The sequence below is a fragment of the Papio anubis genome, chromosome 6 (assembly GCF_008728515.1).
Source record: "Papio anubis isolate 15944 chromosome 6, Panubis1.0, whole genome shotgun sequence".
Classification (NCBI taxonomy): domain Eukaryota; kingdom Metazoa; phylum Chordata; class Mammalia; order Primates; family Cercopithecidae; genus Papio; species Papio anubis.
Genome location: NC_044981.1, coordinates 125,676,369 through 125,693,337, shown reverse-complemented (window position 1 = coordinate 125,693,337; position 16,969 = coordinate 125,676,369).

Genomic DNA, 16,969 nt, shown 5'->3' with positions numbered 1-16,969 from the left:
CATAGGCTCAAAATAAAGGGATGGAGGAATATTTACCAGCAAATAGAAAGCAAAATAAATAAATAAATAAATAAAATAAAATAAAAAAGAGCAGGGGTTGCAATCCTAGTCTCTCATAAAACAGATTTTAAACCAACAAAGATCAAAGAAGACACAGAAGTGCATTACATAATGGTAAAGGGATCAATGCAACAAGAAGAGCTAACTAGTCTAAGTATATATGTACCCAACACAGTAGCACCCAGATTCACAAAGCAAGTTCTTAGAGACCTACAAAGAGACTTAGACTCCCACACAATAATAGTGGGAGACTTTAACACCCCACTGTCAATAGTAGACAGATCAATGAGACTGAAAATTAACAGGGATATTCAGGACTTGAACTGAGCTCTGGACGAAGCAGATCTAATAGACATCTACAGAACTCTCTACTCCAAATCAACAGAATATACATTCTTCTCAGCACCACATCGCACTTATTCTAAAATCAACCACATAGGCCAGGCGCGGTGGCTCACGCCTGTTATCCCAGCACTTTGGGAGGCCAAGGTGGGCAGATCATGAGGTCAGGAGATTGAGACCATCCTGGCTAACATGGTGAAACACCGTCTCTACTAAAAATACAAAAAATTTAGCCAGGCGTGGTGGCGGGTGTCTGTAGTCCCAGCTACTTGGGAGGCTGAGGAAGGAGAATGGCTTGAACCCAGGAGGCAGAGCTTGCAGTGAGCCAAGATTGCACCACTGCACTCCAGCCTGGGTGACAGAGCGAGACTCCATCTTAAAAAAAAAAAAAAAAAAAAAAAAATCAACCACATAATTGGAAGTAAAACACTCCTTAGCAAATGCAACAGAATGGAATCTGTCAGTCCACAGTGCAATCAAATTAGAACTCAGGATTAAGAAACTCACTCAAAACCACACAACTACATGGAAACTGAACAACCTACTCCTGAATGACTACTGAGTAAATAACAAAATTAAGACAGAAATAAATAAGTTCTTTGAAACCAATGAGAACAAAGACACAACCTACAGAATCTCTGGGACACAGCTAAAGCAGTGTTTAGAGGGAAATTTATAGCACTAAATGCCCACAGGAGAAAGCGGGAAAGATCTAAAATTGACACCCTAACATCACAATGAAAAGAACTAGAGAAGCAAGAGCAAACATATTCAACCTCTAGCAGAAGACAAGAAATAACTAAGATTAGCACAGAACTGAAGGATATAGAGACATGAAAAACCCTTCAAAAAATCAGTAAATCCAGGAGCTGCTTTTTTGAAAAGATTAACAAAATAGATAGAATGCTAGTCAGACTAATAAAGAAGAAAAGAGAGAAGAAAAAAATAGACACAATAAAAAATTATAAAGGAGATATCACCGCTGATCCAACAGAAATACAAATTTCCATCAGAGAATACTATAAACACCTCTACACAAATAAACTAGAAAATTTAGAAGAAATGGATAAATTCCTGGACACATACAGCCTCCCAAGACTAAACCAGGAAGAAGTAGAATCCCTGAATAGATCAATAACAAGTTCTGAAAGTGAGGCAGCAATTAACAGCCTACAAACCAAAAAAAAGCCTAGGACCAGATGGATTCACAGCCGAATTCTACCAGAGGTACAAAGAGAAGTTGGTACCATTCCTTCTGAAACTATTCCAAACAATAGAAAAATAGAGAATTCTCCCTAACTCATTTTATGAGGCCAGCATCATCTTGATACCAAAACCTGACAGAGACACAACAAAAAAGGAAAATTTCAGGCCAATATCCCTGATGAACATCGATGCGAAAATCCTTAATAAAATACTAGTAAACTGAATCAAGCAGCACATCCAAAAGCTTATCCATCACGATCAGTTGGCTTCATCCCTGGGATGCAAGGCTGGTTCAACATACACAAATCAATAAAGGTAGTCCATCACATAAACAGAACCAATAACAAAAACCACATGATTATCTCAGTAGATTCAGAAAAGGCCTTCGATAAAATTCAACACCCCTTCATACTAAACATTCTCAATAAACTAGGTATTGATGGAATGTATCTCAAAATAATAAGAGCTATTTATGACAAACCCACAGCCAATATCATACTGAATGGGCAAAAGCTGGAAGCATTCCCTTTGAAAACTGGCACAAGACAAAACTCACCACTCCTATTCAACATAGTATTGGAAGTTCTGGCCAGGGAAATGAGGCAAGAGAAAGAAATAACAGGTATTCAAATAGGAAGACAGAAAGTCAAACTGTCTCTGTTTCCAGATGACATAATTGCATATTTAGAAAACCCCATCATCTCAGCCCAAAATCTCCGTAAGCTGGTAAGCAACTTCAGCAAAGTCTCAGGATACAAAAGCAATGTGCAAAACTCACAAGCATTCCTATACACCAATAATAAAAAAACAGAGAGCCAAATCATGAGTGAACTCCCATTCACAATTGCTACAAAAAGAATAAAATACCTAGGAATCAACTTACAAGGGATGTGAAAGACCTCTTCAAGGAGAACTACAAACCACTGCTCAAGGAAATAAGAGAGGACACAAACAAATAGAAAAACATTCCATGCTCATGGATAGGAAGAATCAATATCATGAAAATGGCCATACTGCCCAAAGTAATTTATAGATTCAATGCTATCCACATCAAGCTACCACTGACTTTCTTCACAGGATTAGAAAAAACTACTTTAAATTTCATATGGAACCAAAAAAGAGCCCCTATAGCCAAGACGATCCTCAGCAAAAAGAACAAAGCTGGAGGCATCACACTACCTGACTTTAAACTATACTACAAGGCTACAGTAACCAAAACAACATGGTACTGGTACCAAAACAGATATATAGACCAATGGAGCAGAACAGAGGCCTCAGAAATAATGCCACACATCTACAACCATCTGATCTTTGACAAACCTGACAAAAACGAGTAATGGGGAAAGGATTCTCAATTTAATAAATGTTGTTGGGAAAACTGGCTAGCCATATGCAGAAAACTGAAACTGGACTCCTTCCTTACACTTTATACAAAAATTAACTCAAGATGGATTAAAGACTTAAACATAAGACCTAAAGCCATAAAAACTCTAGAAGAAAACCTAGCTAATACCATTCAGAACATAGGCGTGGGCAAAGACTTCATGACTAAAACACCAAAAGCAATGGCAACAAAAGCCAAAATTGACAAATGGGATCTAATTAAACTAAAGAGCTTCTGTACAGCAAAACAAACTATCATCAGAGTGAATAGGCAACATACAGAATGGGAGAAAATTTTTGCAATCTATCCATCTCACAAAGGGCTGATATCCAGAATCAACAAGGAACTTAAACAAATTTTCAAGAAAAAAACAACCCAATCAAAAAGTGGGCAAAGGATATGAACAGGCACTTCTCAAAAGAAGACATTTATATGGCCAAGAAATATGGAAAAAAACCTCATCATCACCGGTCATTAGAGAAATGCAAATCAAAACTACAATGAGATATCATCTCATGCCAGTTAGAATGGGGATCATTAAAAAGTCAGGAAACAACAGATGCTGGAGAGGATGTGGAGAAATAGGAACGCTTTTACGCTGTTGGTGGGAGTGTAAATTAGTTCAACCATTGTGGAAGACAGTGTGGTGATTCCTCAAGGATCTAGAACCAGAAATACCATTTGACCCAGCAATCCCATTACTGGATATATACCCAAAGGATTATAAATCATTCTACTATAAAGACACATGCACACGTATGTTTACTGCAGCACTGTTCACAATAGCAAAGACTTGGAACCAACCCAAATGCCCATCAATGACAGACTGGATAAAGAAAATGTGGCACATATATACCATGGAATACTATACAGGAAGCCATAAAAAAGGATGAGTTAATGTCCTTTGCAGGGACATGGATGAAGCTGGAAACCATCATTCTCAGCAAACTAACAAAGGAACAGAGAACCAAACACTGTATGTTCTCACTCATAAGTGGGAGTTGAACAATGAGAACACATAGACACAGGGAGGGGAACATCACACACCGGGGCCTGTTGGGGTTGGGGGACTAGAGGAAGGATAGCATTAGGAGAAATACCTAACGTAGATGACGGGTTGATAGGTGCAGCAAACCACCATGGCATGTGTATACCTTTGTAACAAACCTGCATGTTCTGCACATGTACCCCAGAACTTAAAGTATGATAATTAAAAAAAGAATTTCTGTTTTATTATCTGCTTAGCACCTAGTAGGTACACAATAAACATTTGTTGACTGAATAACAAACCTTATTTTGAAAAACTAGAAAAAAATGTAATTTTGGAATTTTACATTTTATCAACTGTTGAACATGAACATTTATCAAATTTTATGGTGCAATTTAAAACATAGTAACTCTAGCAAGAGATACGTGCTTATCCTGAAAGTAAAAAGTGTAGCAGAGAATATGGAAGGATAAATATTATTGGTAGAACCTGGTGTGCAATTGGAATTTTCCTGGAGTTTCACAGGGTTCTCCAGCTTGAAAGGACAAAAAGCAGAAGTTGGGATCTGGAGCAGAGTGGGCTCCGCCCTCAGCCATCTCTGTGCCCAGCACATTGGAGATGCAGCCTGCTAACCACTGGATGTCACTGTTCTCTCATGCTCCTCAGTCTGGGTGTCCTGTCAGGTCTCTTTACGCATGAATATGCAATGTCCTGGTTTACAGCCGTGACAGAGGGCACAGACTCACCTGTACAGGCCTTCTCAATATGGAATCACATACTGTTCCTACATAAAATTGATTTCCGGTTCTGAGCATCACAGAAAGGTTTGAAGACATGAGTAGTCTCAAGTGCGGCTCTCAGCTTTAGTGTCAGCCCTAAAACGGCGCTCAGGAGTAGGAACACAGCTGCCAGGACAGTTCCTTGTCACTCAAGAGCTGATAGGCTTTTCTTCAGGTCGAGACCTACAGGCAAGGACTGGAAATCATTTGGGTTTCACAGCTGGTTTAGATGATATTCAAAAATAACACCGAAATTCTTCCATTAAAGAACAAAACAAAAAAATAGGAATTGAAGAACAAGGGTCAGTGACTAGTTTGTGTTGAAACATGTCAGCTGCTCTTACTTTGAATGAAGTTATCTGCAACACAAGGTTACAGCTCACCTGGGAAGTTTATCTTCAGCCAGTCTCATTAAGATCTCCCAACCTGCAGGCAACACCTGTTTGTCTCCATTACTTACCCACCATATAAATATAATAAACAGGCGAGTTGCTATGGATTGCTTAATTGTGGCCTGCTGTCTCCCGTTGGAGCCTTTGCTCACATTTATTGATTTCAAGGCATGAATAATCCTCAGAAACTTGCTCCACTCCCATTAGGAGTATTTCCTTTAAAATTCATTTATTCAGGCCAGACCCTATGGCTCATACCCTATGGCTCACAAGGATTGATTGAGTCCAGGAGTTTGAGGCTGCAAGGAGTCGTGATTTTACCACTGCACTCCAGCCTGGGCCACAGGGTGAGACCCTGTCTCTCTGTATATATTATTAAATATATATATATATAAATAAAATAAAATAAAATGTATTTATTCAATGACTTACCAGACATTTGTTGAGTGTCATCTCTAAGCCCCACGCACTGTTTTAGGGGCTGGAGATACAGCCGTGATACAACAAACAAAGTCTCTACTACTGTGGATACCACATTCTAGTGTTTGGTAGAGATTAAACTAAAGGAAAACTGCCCAGATCATTTCTGTAGGTGTCAGGAGGCAGATCTGGCCTTCCATCACCAAGAAGGTGGTTTAGTAGCGCAATGAGTAGATAAGGCTTTAGTGAGAGCCATCACATCCCAGTATAGGAACTGGCAACAGCCTTGAGCAGCCGTTTTCTTCATTTTCATTTTTGCTCCCTCCAGTCAGTTCACAAATAGCCAAAGAGATTCTTCAAAGTCAAATCTCATTTTGTAGCTTCTTTGCTTCAAGTCCTTCAATGGTTTATCACTCCTCCTAAAATGACAAGACAATTCCTGCCATGGCTGTGAGTTGGCACCTGCCTATTTCCCCAGCCTCCGCTGACAGTCATGCTTCCACTGTAGAGATTCACTGGCCATTTTGCCCTTCCTCTAATTGCCAGGCACTTTTCTGCATCAGAACTTCTGTATATGCTGTTTCCTTCGACTGGAAAGCTCTTTTCCGATCATCCCTCCCTCCCCTCACATGCAAACTCACCCTTTAGTGTCAGCTTGAACTGCAGCCACTTCTGCAGGGAAGCCAGCCCTCCTAGGTCAATCAGGTTTCCCTAGTTCCATAGCCCTTCTTTTTTTTTTTTTTTTTGTTTCCAGATGGGGAGTCTCGCTCTGTCGCCCAGGCTGGAGTGCAGTGGCGCAATCTCCGCTCACTGCAAGCTCCGCCTCCCGGGTTCACGCCATTCTCCTGCCTCAGCCTTCCTAGCAGCTGGAACTATAGGTGCCCGCCACCACGCCCAGCTAATTTTTTTTTTTTCTGTATTTTTAGTAGAGATGGGGTTTCACTGTGTAAGCCAGGATGGTCTCGATCTCCTGACCACGTGATCCACCCACCTCGGCCTCCCAAAGTCCATAGCCCTTCTAACATTGATGCCCATCATACCCTCTCAAACACCTGAGCCAGCACATTGTTCCCCAGTGCTATCTCATTCCAGTCGCTGAACAGTTTGGCAATTGACCTCTACAATGTGTCAAGGTATCGGTTCTGTACCTGCCACACTTCGGGTGGGGGGTCCTTATCGCAAGCTGGCCAAACGGGTAATCTGTTTCCCAAATCTCATAATGGAGTCTGCCTCCCGGGACCACTTCTGTAACCAACTGTGTATGTATGTATGTATGTATGTATGTATGTATGTATGTATCTATCTATCTATCTATCTATCTATCTATCTATCTATCTATCTATCGGTTTTGGGGGAACAGGTGGTGTTTGGTTAAGTTCTTTAGTGGTGATTTCTGAGATTTTGGTGCACCCATCACCCGAGCAGTGTACTCTGTACCCAATGTATAGTCTTTTATCCCTTACCCACCTCCTACACTTTCCCCCGAGTCCTCAAAGTCCACTGTATCATTCTTATGCCTTTGCATCCTCATGACTTAGCTCCCGCTTATGAATGAGGACACATGATGTTTGGCTTTCCATTCCTGAGTTACTTCACTTAGAATAATGGTCTCCAATTTCATCCACGTTGCTGTGAATGCCATTATTTTATTCCTTTTTATGGTCGAGTAGTATTCCATGTTGTGTGTGTGTACATATATAAAATTATACATAATTATATATATATCTCATAATTTCTTTATCCAGTCATTGATTGATGGGCATTTGGGCTGATTCCATATTTTTGCAATTGCGAATTATGCTGCTATAAACGTGTGTGTAAGTATCTTTTTCGTGTAATGACTTCTTTTCCTCTGGGTAGATACCCAGGAGTGGGATTGCTGGATCAAATGGTAGATCTACTTTTAGTTCCTTGTGGATCTCCACACTATTTTCCAGAGTGTTTGTACTGGTTTACATTCCCACCAGCAGTGTAAAAGTCTTCCTTTTTTACCACATCCATGCCAACATCTATTATTTTTTGATTTTTTGATTATGGCCATTCTTGCAGGAGTGAGGTGGTATCACTTAGTGGTTTTGATTTGTATTTCCCTGATCATTAGTGATGTTGAGCATTTTTTCATCCTTGTTGTTCATTTGCATGTCTTCTTTTGAGAATTGTCTATTCATGTCCTTAGTCCACTTTTTGATGGGACTGTTTATTTTTTTCTTACTGATTTGTTTGAGTTCCTTGTAGATTCTGGATATTAGTCCTTTGTCGGATGTGTAGACTGGGAAGATTTTCTCCCACTCTGTGGGTTGTCTGTTTACTCTGATGATGATTTCTTTTGCTGTGCAGCAGCTTTTTGGTTTCAGCCCCATCTATTGATCTTTGTTTTTGTTACATTTGCTTTTGGGTTTCTGAAATCTTTGCCTAAGCCAAGGTCTAGAAGGGTTTTTCCGAGTTTTTCCGATGTTATCTTCTAGAATTTTTGTGCTCTGTAACCAACTGTCTTCGGTTGGGTTCCCTGAAAACAGCTCTGACATGGAGATGTGTGGGCAGCAGTTTATTGCTGAGTGCACCGAGGATTAACACGGGGAAGGTGCAAGGGAAGCGATATTCCTAGAGAGGCAGAACTGCGATGTAGTTTCAACAGAAGCTTTGGCCAAGCCCAGAAGGGGCCCTGGAGCTGGGATGGCCCTTCAGAATTGTTCCATTTATAGCAAGGGACTGCTGGGCCTTGGAACCTGCAGCCATTAGCCCCTGGGTGCTGGTTGTTTCTGAAGAGGGCAGTATACTTTGAGTAAAGCAGCTTTCTTCAGCCAAGGGCAGTTCCATCAGAGAGACACAACTGTGAGCAGCCAATACTTCAGTCTGAGGTTGGGATCTTGGTGGTACAGCTGAACCCCCACTACAGAAATCCTGCCAGACTTCACACAGTGGGTTTTCAAGAAATTATTGCTGGGTTATTTTAGTTCTATCAAACATGAGCCTGTTACTACTATTGCGGGACTTTTTCCCTAGTTCAGCTAAATAATCCTTATCACACGGCCAGGAAAATGTAGGCTCACAGACGATTGAAGGGTGAGAATTATGGAATTTATTGGGCAAAAAGGAAAAAAAGGAGGGAACAGGGACTTTCCGCAAGGCCAGAGTTCCTACTGGGGAACTTCCCACCCCGCTGTTTGAACCCCAGGTTCCACACAGGAAGAGGAGGGGCCAGGATCCTCCCTGCTGCAGACAGAGCGAACCTCGGTGGCTCCACCCCAGCGCGCATTCCTCCCAGCGCGCATTCCTCCCAGCGCATTCCTCCCAGCGCGCATTCCTCCCAGCGCGCATTCCTCCCAGCGCGCATTCCTCCCAGCGCGCATTCCTCCCAGCGCGCAGGCCAGCTGGAGTTTTTCCAGGGACCCCCTCCCACCTGGCTTTCTCACTATCTTGACCCTTCTTTGCTTCTGTCTCTGCTCTCAGATACAATCTTTGTTGACTAATCATCTCTACCTTTATTCTTCTGAATATCTTCACCTGGCAGAAAAGAAAAATTGGACTAAAATGTCTACTATCTAGCAGGCAGTATGCTGGGAACTTCACATATGCCCTCTTTCCAAATACTAACATTTATTCCTTTTGTCTTCCAAAATTTGCTAAAACTCTTTATTTTACCTCTGTTCCATCATCTTTTTATTTCTGAGATTTTATTTCATAAAGTTGTTCTAAACTTCATTTTTAAATGAAGACATCTGGTGATGGCATGTACACTTATTTCAGGAATGAAATGAAAATAGAAAAGAACCAAAAAGATATTTCCCCAATAGCAATTAACCATATTATGAATTACTTCATTATTTTATTAAGTTACTAAAATTGATACATACTTCCTATTTAACTATAACTTTGCAATGGCAAGAACTGTTAATAAAGGTCATATATTTATATATGTGTATATTATTAGATTTCTGCAAACAATAATTGCAATAAGAATAAATTTTGTTTGTTTGTTTTTTTGTTTTTGAGATGGAGTCTCGCTCTGTCGCCTGGGCTGGAGTGCAGTGGCCAGATCTCAGCTCACTGCAAGCTCCGCCTCCCAGGTTCATGCCATTCTCCTGCCTCAGCCTCCCGAGTAGCTGGGACTACAGGCGCCCGCCACCTTGCCCGGCTAGTTTTTTTTTTTTGTATTTTTTAGTAGAGACGGGGTTTCACCGTGTTAGCCAGGATGGTCTCGATCTCCTGACTTCATGATCCGCCCGTCTCGGCCTCCCAAAGTGCTGGGATTACAGGCTTGAGCCACCGCGCCTGGCCAAGAATAAATTGTTAAATGAATCATTTCACAGCTCTCCATAAGCCTACTAAATCCTGTATCATGCACTCTATAATTCTTAATGAGATATTTATTTCTAGTCTTTTGTTGCCCCAGCCAGGTAGTAAAAATGAAATGATGTCACCTGGATTGCCATATCATTTTGTCTATGTGACCTAGTATCATTTTTTAAAAACTTGGATTATTATATTTTTATCTTAGAATCTGCTCACTGTTTTGATCTATTTCCTCATATGGTTTTAGGTATCTCAATATTCAGTCTAGTGGAATTAGCACAGTACTAGAAGTAAAATAGCCTGGGTTTTAGAATGAGCCTTGGTTTTCTCACATGTGAAACAGAATTGATGTTCATATCATATGTTGCAGTGAGATCAGCTAAGAAAAACCATGGAGAAGAGCTTTGAAAACAGCAAGATGTTGTAAAAAATGAAAGTATTATTACTAAAATAGAAAAATATAAGAAGAAAGAAAAGTAAAATCTGTTCACTGGCAGGGGCCTGTGTTGCAGGCACTTCACACAGATTATTTCACAGCCATGCTGCGAGGCAGGTATTGTTTATCCCCATTTTATGGATGAGAATGCTGAGGCCGAGAGAGTCTTAATAACTACTTGATGCCATTGATTGGTAATAGTGTCTGAGTCCCAATTCACATCTAGCTCTTTGGATTCCGAGTCTTGCCTTCTTTCCACTGCACCAAAAGTGACTCTCAATTAATTGTGGATAATCAGTGGAAATCAGTTTTCTCTTGGGAATCTTTCCATTTACGCCCCCTCCCATTGCTTTCAAAATCACCTCTGGTATGTTCCTTGAAATCTTAGAGAGACGGTGGATTGTAATTTAAGAATTCTTGCTTATAGCAGCACAGTTTACCTTGTTGCCCATATTTGTTCTGGATCAAGGGATCTGAACCCTCAAATATGTGCCAGCACTGCTAGTTACATGTATTTTTCTGTGTCTAATTGCAAGCCTTAGTAAGAAGAAATGGGTTTGAGGATGCATCTTTCAGGTCAGTTCCAGAAGGTCGGGAGGTGCAAATGAGCTGAGCTGTTGATTCAGTTGAGATCATTTTGATGAGCACATGCTTGCATGTGGGTCTATAATGTGGTTCATCTCCATAAAATCCCAAGCTTTATGGGTTTGAAAGCATTAACTCATGTCTTAGAAACATCCCAGATAGATTATTATAATTCTTGGTGTGCTGCCTGACCATCTGCTTACCTACAGGAATTACAATCACATGTAATGGCTCTGCTCAAACCTAGGCTCAGAAAAGAAATATGAGAATACCTGAGTCCTTTTCTGTTTTGTCGAAACAGCACTATTTTTTTACACCCTGCTCAGCATAATAATGAAAAATGTGTTAATTTGTGACTTTTCTTGCTTCAAATTGATCAGAATAGGAAAATACTTAGTTGTATACTTTTTGCTCTTGTTGTTCCATGAGAATATATTGATCATCTCATGCAGCATGCAAGTCAGTTAATGGTATTTAAGTACTTGCTGCCTTGTATCCTGTCACGGCGTCTACTTAATTTCACTTTGCAGAATTAGCAAAATCACAGTGAAAAATATACAGCAGCTCTGGTAGGTCATCTGGTCAGGGTTTTAATGGAAAAAGTAAGGGAAAGTGTGAGGCAGAATGACCAGATTCCCATGATGTTCCTCCTCTCCTGATAATGGAGTATGAATTTCTTAGCGGCATGTAAACAATATAAAAATACCACACTTAACCTTTTCTCATCCCATTGCATTCTTCACATGACTTCATTTGACCATATTGACTTTATCCGGGTATAAAACCCAAATAGATTCCACAGTACAAAAACTACTGTTTTTTTTTTTTTTCTTCTCTGAAAATAAAAGTGTTTTATTGTAAAGACTGGTTATAAATGAAAGTAATGTCACAATTTAAGGCTTATTTGGTTAGTTATCTCATATTTGATGGCCATAGATATACCCTTAAGCCCTGGGCTACTGGAAGACCAGGCAAGAGAGTGTAAATTCATCATTACTCTGGGAAAGCAATCAAACCTCACAAAATAAAAAAGCCAGATATGATGGCTTCCACCTGTAATTGCAACACTTTGAGAGGCTGAGGCCGGAGGATTGCTTGAGCCTAGGAGTTTGAGACAGGCTGGACAACATACTGATGACCCGTCATAACAAAAAACTAAAAAATTAGCTGGACGTGGTGGCATGCACCTGTAGTCCCAGCTCCTTGGGAGGCTGAGGTGGGAGGATTGCTTGAGCCCACGAGGTCAAGGTTGCAGTCAGCCGTAATCATGCCACTACACTCCAGCCTGAGCAACAGAGTGAGACTCTGTGTCAAAAAAACAACCAATCCATCCCTTCCTCCCTCCCTCCCTGCCTCTCTTCGTTCTCCACAGATATTGTATTGATAGCTGTTAAGTGCTGGCACTGTGCTGGTCTGCAGGACACAGAAGCGAACAAGCAGTCACAGCACTTGCCCTTATAAGCATCACACTCTAGTGGGTGAGACAGACATGAAACATAATTTCGCTGAGAACCTTGGGATTACACTTGTTGTGCTCGCTATGTTTGAAAATTTCTGGATGCTGTGAGAACAATGGAGAGGAAATAGGAAGAATAACTTATTAGCATTTCCTTAAGTGAGATTATTTTTCTTGTTATTTTGCTGTCAGAAAGAAACATTACAGAATTCAACAGGCCATTTCTCATGGCTTTCTTTTCTACTTTCCTCTCGGCTTCTTGGTCATTCTCAGCAATTGCCTGTGGGTGTTTTGAGCAAATGCAATTTTATGGGGAAGTAGTTAGAGTTCCAGTGCCTTTACTTAGTCTAAAAACCACTATGCACCCCGATCCCCCGAAGCTGACATTTTAAAAATTAGTTTTTATGTTTTTATTCTATTTTTCTTAGACACACTCCTAATATTGTCTTGTTTAGGTGCATGTATTTTTCAGATACTGCTAGCTTTCAACTAAAGACAGAAGTCTAATTTCCACCTAAGCTCAAAGAACTTCAAAGAGTTTTATCCTAAAAAACAATGCTGATCTTAGCAGGTAACTAGGGCAGGCCACAGGGAGGAAATGAAGAGGGATTCAGGCATTCTGGTGCTGGGACAAGGCATGGGAAAGCAGAGAATGAGTTGGTGCAAATCCCAGGGCCTAGCATTGTGTGGGTGATTCTGGTACTCAAAGGTTTGGCTTTGAAATGTGGCTATAACCTTTTTAAAAAATTTTAATATTTTATTTAATCCAATATATCAAAAAACATTATCATTTCAATATGTAAGCAAAATAAAAAAATACCAATGAGATATTTTGCATTATTTTTTCATAGTAAGTCTTTGAAAGTAGGTATAGCTATTAATTTGTTTTCAGCTGGCTTCACTTCTTCTTTGTTTAGTTATAGAAGGTCTTCCAAAGTATGCCTGGGAACAGTAATTCTGTGGAATGTTAACAAGTGTTAGATGAAAAAAAGAAAAAATGAAATTATCTATGGTCAAATAAGTTTCCTTTCGTTTTTTTAAGATAGGGTCCTGCCCAGGCTGCCAGGGCTGGAGCAGTCCTCCCAGTTCAGTCTCTCAGATAGCTGGGCCTACAGGCACGGGCCCCCAGGCTAAGCTCGAGTTTCTTTACTGCAAGACTTTTCAGAAAATTTAAAATCCAAAATGCATTGTGAATCATCAAGAGAGGAATCCTAAGCAGTTATGCTCAAATCTATTTGGTGATGACCCTCTTTTTTATAGAACATCTCCTAGGACTAGCATTGTGTGCAATGAAGTTTGGAAAACATTAGGCTTAGATTACTTTCTAAATAAATTTATTCTTTTGAAGATAGCAACGGACGTCAGGGAAGATGCTTCATAACATGTAGCATAGCAGGGAAGAAAATGGGTCTGGGATGAAAGTGTTGTTACAGATAATCCACAAAATGGCTAATTCACAGGGAACAAAGTCATTGAGAGAGTTGACAGTTACTATCATTTAATTTCACAATGGCATGGTGAAGATGCGCACCAGTGTAGTTTTTATATGTACTGTGAGATTTGGTGATAGCAATTCATCGCTAATTCTTTAGGATCCATTATGTAAAGTTAGAATCATTTTGGATTAATTCTTTTAATCCACCAGAGTTGATTTTTAAAAAATTCTTTTTTCACTCGTTTGGTTTAAATATCACAGATTTGTAGTATTTCCATCCTTCTTTTACTGGAAATGAATGTCCTGGTTAGGATATGGCCTCACTAGAGATGAATAAAAGTGAAATACAACTAAATGCTGCATGATTTCATAACTCTGTAAAAACATATCTACCAATTTGAATTGCTCTATGAAGATCTCTTTCTGTTTATTTCGATACCAGCTTTCCTGATTACTCTCACTTCTGTGTTCAGTGGGACTTTATGACGTCTCTTTGGATTCAACAAATGTTGTAATTCATTGCCAAGTTCTTTTTCCTAATGTACTGATAGAAGTAGAAGGTGTAGTTGTACTTTTTTCCTCTCTGGCATCTGAAAATAAAGTTTGCGTTCTCTTTCTGAAACTAGATTCTTAAATCTACCTTTCTTGATCATCCTTTAACACATTGGCCTTATAGTTAGAAAATTTACTTAAAACACAAAGTATAAACACATTTCAGATAGATGGAACTGTCCCCACTTGAAGTTAAAAAGGGGGTCCCAGCTCATATTGCAGATTGAAGGTGAGAGATGAATGAGTAAGTAGAATTGAGAGAAATGGGTTTTGATTTTGACAGTAGAACTCAAAATTCTACCAAGTGTGTTCAAATAGAAATCATGTTTAAAAGCTATAAGAGTAAAAGGGAACTTCACATTACAATATTTTTTACAGAAACGAAAATGCATTTGTTCTAATTCAGTTCTGCTTTTGCATTCTTATGTGACCTTTCCTGGGTCCCTCTGTGCTGCCCGGACATAGGAAATATTCTTTCTGTGAAATGGATAGAGCCTTCCTCAACCCCACAAAGTTTAATGAATCATTTATTGCGCCTCCACCTTTTTGCTAAGCCCTAGCGCAATTAGTCTTTGTTTTTAAAGTACTCTAAAATGCTAGGTCATAAGGTCTACCAGATTAATAAATTATTGTAAAGCATTTGTGAGTAAGGAGGCCTTGTCTAAACATTACATATTATAAGAATGGGATGGAACTGAAGCTTAACATCACCTCTTCCTGGGGTGTCTTCCTATCAACCCAGCTCTTGGAATACTCCTTTAATTGTCAGATTAGGTTTCTCAGTCAGTGCAAAAGTGGAATTTCTTCCTTGTCTTTTTAAATTTCATTAGGATGTAATTCTGATCCCAATATATTGATTTTTCAGATGTAAAGAAATTCAGACATCTATTCAATAATTATGGAGGGGTAGATTAGGTACCCACATAGTATTCTCTTCATTTCTTTCCTGTCCACTAAGTAAGGAAAACATCTCCATACGTGGAAAGGGTGTCCTCTTGGTGTTGGGTTGGGCAGGTGGCTGACTGAGCATATGGTTTGGGACTATGGCTTGGGGGAGCTATGGTTCACAGAAGGTGAGCACTTAGGTAATTGAAAATAATCATTCATTCAGTATAGATTGAGCACCTACTTTATGTCAGACAATATCTTTGCAGGGTCAGAGACCTAAACAACGTGAAATAGAGCTAAGGTTGAAATTGTTATCCGTTGCCAGAAGGCCTGGATATTTCCCAGGAGTGGCTTAGAACAGATAGAGGGATTTATAATAATGATCTGAGTTTGTTTCAGTCCTCCTGTGCTGTTGGGGCTTCCAGATATTTAAAGAGCTGGTACTTTCTGCTCTGAGTAAAGGTTTTAATTAAACTGGGATTGTAACTGCAGTAGTTAGTGAGCAATTCAGGATAATGCTAACAATGATACCCCATGAGGTCCTTGAAACATTATACTTTAGAAAGAACTTTCATAGGAATTAATTACTTTAACCCTTATAGTTCTGTAAGTTAGAAGGCTTTGACCTGCCAATATCACAAAAACAGTAAAATCAGGAGTGTCTGACCACATGACCACTCTCATTTGTCTCCCTGATCTGTGTTCCCAGGGCTTAGATCAGGGATCAGCAAACTATAGCCTGTGGGACAAACCCAACTGGTTTTCAACAGCCCCTGGCCTAAGAACAAATCTTGTATTTTAACAGGATTATAAAAACAAAGAATATGTGACAGAGACAGCGTGTGGCCCGCTAAGTCTAAAATATTTGTGTGTGGCACATTATAAGAGTTTGCCAACCCTTGGCTTACAGGCTTATATACAGGTCTTCCTGCTGTGTAGGGACTATTAGCATAATCCAGTCTAGAAAAACATTTGGAAAAATTAACAGTAACTCAAAAAAGTGTTCAAAATTCTTGCAAAAATATTTTAAAAGGCAAAGGCAAAACTGTTTGGCTTTACTGAAGAGTGTGAAGAACACCAACTGAAAGTAGACTGTCCGTGGCTCTGCACCAGTGATGGGTCAGTACCAGCTTGTGAGAGCAGAATGTACGCATCTCTTCCCATCTCCAGGTACAGTGATGTCAAGTGGATAGCTTGGAATCAACCAAAATATGAATATTTATACTTCAGAAATTGGCAAAATCTACAAACTGGGGACTTTTCTCCTCAGAAATCTGGTTTTGAGACGTTTACCATTATGCTACTAAATGTATGTCATTTGATGTCTGAAGTCATTTATAACCCAGACTCATGTATTTATCCTAGCAATAAGGAGACTTGTGTTTTGAAATTTAATAAAAGCCATTTTTTTTACCTGATAATTGATAAATTTTCTTAGAAGCTGAAACTGAGGGTGTATATAGTTATCTGTGATCTATATAAGGAGAATAATACAAGTAACTAGATTATTGGGTCATTATGAGAATTAAGTGTGTTAGTAGATGTAAATTTTCAAAGGTAAAGCATTTAAAGCAGCGCCAATATTAGCTTCTAGTATTTCCATATCCAGACTCTAGTTCTATGAAACACAGCACATTTAGACTAATGCCATCTAGGCTGAGTCTGGAGCTGACCCTGGGCTTGGAGTTGGCAGAACGGTTTGTCTATCTTTGATTCGCCATTTCCAACCATGTATTCTCAAGTAAGTCAACCT